General features: G+C 36.3%; 1 pseudogene; it reads left to right on the forward strand.

The window, feature by feature from the left end:
• LOC129571319 (RWD domain-containing protein 2A-like) overlaps positions 1-1,148 on the forward strand; it is a 2,577-nt pseudogene extending 1,429 nt beyond the window's left edge.
• Positions 1,149-4,219: the final 3,071 nt, after the last annotated feature.

The raw sequence follows: 4,219 nt of genomic DNA on the forward strand, positions 1-4,219 counted from the left end.
AGAGAGAGAGAGAGAGAGAGAGAGAGAGAGAGAGAGAGAGAGAGAGAGAGAGAGAGAGAGAGAGAGAGAGAGAGAGATTAGCATACAGCTATCTCTCTCTATACCTTTAACCATTCGGCCTACCGGTGGTTTTTCGACCGGTGCGAAGCGAGTGAACACAAGAAAAAATGCACACCGAGAATCATTCGTGTTCTGTGCGTGCGACAAGAGCTTGAAATTTTCAATTTTTTCATCCTTTTGATTTAAAACCCGACAAAAAATGCAACGAGGAAATAGATCTGTATGTGAATAAAATGAATTTGAATAGTTGTGCATTCTGAAAAAAAAAATTTTAATGTGTTGAATTTTCTTCAACTTGGGCCAATCAATTCGGTGGTGGTCTTTCAATGAAGTATGCCAAAAAATTAACACACATACGAAGTGGATTTGACCGAATTATTTTGTTTTAGATCTGGAACTAGTGTCTATGCAGTTCCTATTCAGATGTTGGAAGGTCGAAAGTTCGGACTGCAAAATGTGATTCCCTTCGAGAATGCACAATTTGAAAAAGAGTGAGTGAAATTTGTTTGAAAAATGAACCGAAATATTATCGTCCCGAATATTGGCCAAAAAAATCAACTCATTTTTCGTTAATTCATTTCTTCTAGTATGTCTTCTGGTATGCTGCACGCGCCATTTGAACGTCGTCTTTATGTCAACACTCCGCGCGAATGCTTGGCCTTTGCTACGGTACACAGCAACACCACGAATTCTAGAGCCGTTGCCCAAATGGCTAGAACAGACGTAATTCGGTTTTCGGATCAATCGATAATTGAGGTAATTCACTCATTGGGAAAAATTTTACGAACGGTTTTCATATGAATTCTGTTTCACTTCTAATCTAGTGCATTCCCGATCGACTGGATAACAGTAACGTCCATTTGAAGGTCATTGGCTTTGACGGTGACATTGAAAACGAAATTCGAAACTTAACCCCGACTGCATCGTCGTTGTTAGTGATTGTAATTCTTATTTGTCGACGTTGATTGTAATTCTTATTGGATTGTTTGAACTGCTGCTTTGCAGCGACGTGATCAACTGTGGATGAGGCAAATCTGCGTAAAACTATTTGATATTTATTAATGGTTGCATTCTTCCAGATATGTTGAAACTGTTTGAACAACAAAGGTTCTAAAAGTGTGCTAAATTGTTCCAAAATAGAACAATTTAGCACAATTTAGACGATTTAGCACACTTTTAGAACCTTTTTAGCACAGTTTTAGTACAAACTTACTACTTTTTATATGCTTACATTATGATTCAGATCTGTTTGATTGCGTGTGAAAAATATTCAAAAATTGGTGTATTTGGATTTTCGTTCATAGTGGCCTAGCAAGGCCTGGTTGCGGTCAAATGCTAATTTCATCGAGATCATTCCTACCTAAAATTGCGCACTGAATACTTTTTCAGAAGTAACCATATGCGTAAAACCATTAGGAATTGAAGAAATTGTGATATATTGAATTATGACGATTTTGCTCTAATCTGGAAATACATATCCCTCTAAATCACTAAAATGGTCCAATATATGAAATCTAATGATGCAGTTTTTCTTGGTTTGGGCTCAATTATAGGAACCAATTGAAATTTGCCAAAGAGCTGAAGAGAAAAACTTTTTTCACATCGACCGGTACCTTTTTTGGTGCAATTTCGCAGATGGTTCAGTATTTTTACATTTTGTCACGTGTAAAATCACTGTATGAAGGTTCAAATAAAAAGTATGAAGGTTTTGGCCATTGATGTTTTTTTTGAAAATCCGATGTGAGAGCGCTACTTAGCAAAATTTCTATCAAAAGTGTAAACCGACGGAATTATTGGCACCAAAATGGGTTCAGACTGGCCGGCAATGGTCATATTTGGATTGTACGGAAAAAATTGAGTCGATATAGGCTCAAAAACTGTGTTGTAAGTAGTGATTTTGAGGTTTTATGACGTTATTGTAGCAAAAATGTGAAATTTCGGTCGATTTTGGCCATATATTCACCCCTAACAGCTCAGTTTTGCACTTTAGAGCATTGTAATATTGACCAAAATTGTAGTACTGGACGCCAGCAGTAAGATCCAGTCATCTGTTGTCCAGTAAAATTGCGATATAGTACCAAAATTTTTGAATATTCTTCAATGTATTGATTTTATTCCCCTACAAACTACATAGCTCTCGTGGATTTGATTAGTAAAAGTATGTCGGAAAATGGCTTAAATTTATTTTTTCGGCCCAAATTTTCGGATCAGCGGTAGGGAGCTGCAAATTTTAAAACATTTGGCATTTGGGCTACCCTAGTGAATACTTTCGGAAGCACTTGCGTTAAGATAATATTCATGCCTATTACAAGCTGTTTAGCCTAAAACTTATATTTTCCGTGTCGATGATAGGGCATCGAAAATGTACAGAAATTTTGTGCTGGTGATTGATGGGCTAGACAAAGCAGGTAATTAGGTAAACTAAGAGCATTATCCTTTGCATCATACTCATAATAATTCCTCTATTTAATAAGTTGCACTATTTTTCGAGCATATGATCTCAACTACTTTAGCTTAACATCCTTGCATTGTAATAAGAGTACGCGTCATCTTTTTATCGCAAAGAAACGCTAGTTGAAAAATAAAAATTCGTTAAAGCGAAGCATAAAAATCGATTTGTTTCATCGAAAATTTCTTTGTTTTTTTTTATCGTGCCGAATCGAAGTTCTACAATTCAGAATGCGTTATAAATCATCATGACATTGTTGTTTATCAATTTAAAAATGATTCCGATTGTACATTCATTCCACGGCTTCGAAGAGAAACGAGACATTAATCATTTGATCGAAAAATGCTGCCGCTTAATCAAGTTGAGTGCCAGAGGGTGATTGATAGTTCCGAAGCATAGCTATAATCAGTTTGATTTTCTATTTCTCAGAAGTTGATATTTGATCCGAAACATAATCAAATTTAGATTGTGTGTTCCAATCGATTAGCAGCAGACACGCCACAGAAGACCGATTGTTCCAGTGTGACGTCCGGTTGTGTATGTTTTGAGTGATTTTTTTCTCTTTGGTTTTTTGGACGGCGGTCCGTTGTGTGTTTACTTTATCCATTGTTCTTATCACAGGTGTCGTCAAATTCAATAATTTTAATCACTTGAATGAGTTCGTGCGATCGTATTTACATCGGGCACCATAAAATAATTGAATTCGTATTCATTTCTATTCTGAAAAACGAAAATGTATTCGTATTTGTCTTTAATACTTACCCAATTTCGTTTGTGTATGGTCATGATGTTATCATTTGCACACGCTCTCAGTGCGATCCGATTTTGTCAAGTGGTTGGGCGTAATATATTGGTGATTGCATTCACTTTGTCATTCACAATATGCACTCATTCAATTCTGAACATTTGGATGAAATGGCAAGACCGCCCAGTGCTTGTAAGTTTCAACGACAAAACGACTTTTATTGGAATGATCCCGTTTCCAGCCGTCACCGTTTGCTTGACGGAGAAATATACAAAGGGAAAAGTCGATATCGGCCGATTGGCAGACGCATTAACAAAAGCAATGCAATCAAATGAACCGGAGAATTTCATGAATTTAACAGCCAAAGAGTAGGTCATTCGACTTGATCTCTTTTCCTAAAAAAACCTTCTTGATTGAATCAATTGGATACTTTGCTAGTGATATGCTTTCAGTGGTTGTATCATTATTATGACCTTGATTATTTCATTCCACGAACTGAGACTATTTACAAAATAATTGAAGAAATGTCTCCAAATGAGGTACCAGGGGCACACTTTTTCAGTTGAAGCTCCCAAGCCGCTCTTGCCGTTGCAACCAAGTGTTTCAAACGCTGCAGGTGCACAAGACAACCGACAAAATGAATGCAATCATCCATCAGATTCTGGAAAACAATCAATTTGGGCAATGATTTCGTTTCAATAATACCCATTTCATGTAAATTGATTCTAATTTTTGAAATTTAACATGAACATTTTACGATCATCGAAAGTTGTGAGAAAAAGTGAATTGCAAGAAAAAGATTCAAAAGAGATGATGGAAAAATATGTATGTTTCTATCAATTTCGTTCATAAATTAGTTGCTAGAATTACACTTCGCTTGAGGTACGAACCAGGCATATCCATATCTAACAAATACTACACACGTTATGTGTTGAGTCCTTCAACGAATGAAGTTCTTCAATGAA

Source organism: Sitodiplosis mosellana, unplaced genomic scaffold (assembly GCF_009176505.1).
Source record: "Sitodiplosis mosellana isolate CC-2019 unplaced genomic scaffold, AAFC_SMos_1.0 Smas_scaffold_1980, whole genome shotgun sequence".
NCBI classification, from domain to species: Eukaryota; Metazoa; Arthropoda; class Insecta; order Diptera; family Cecidomyiidae; genus Sitodiplosis; species Sitodiplosis mosellana.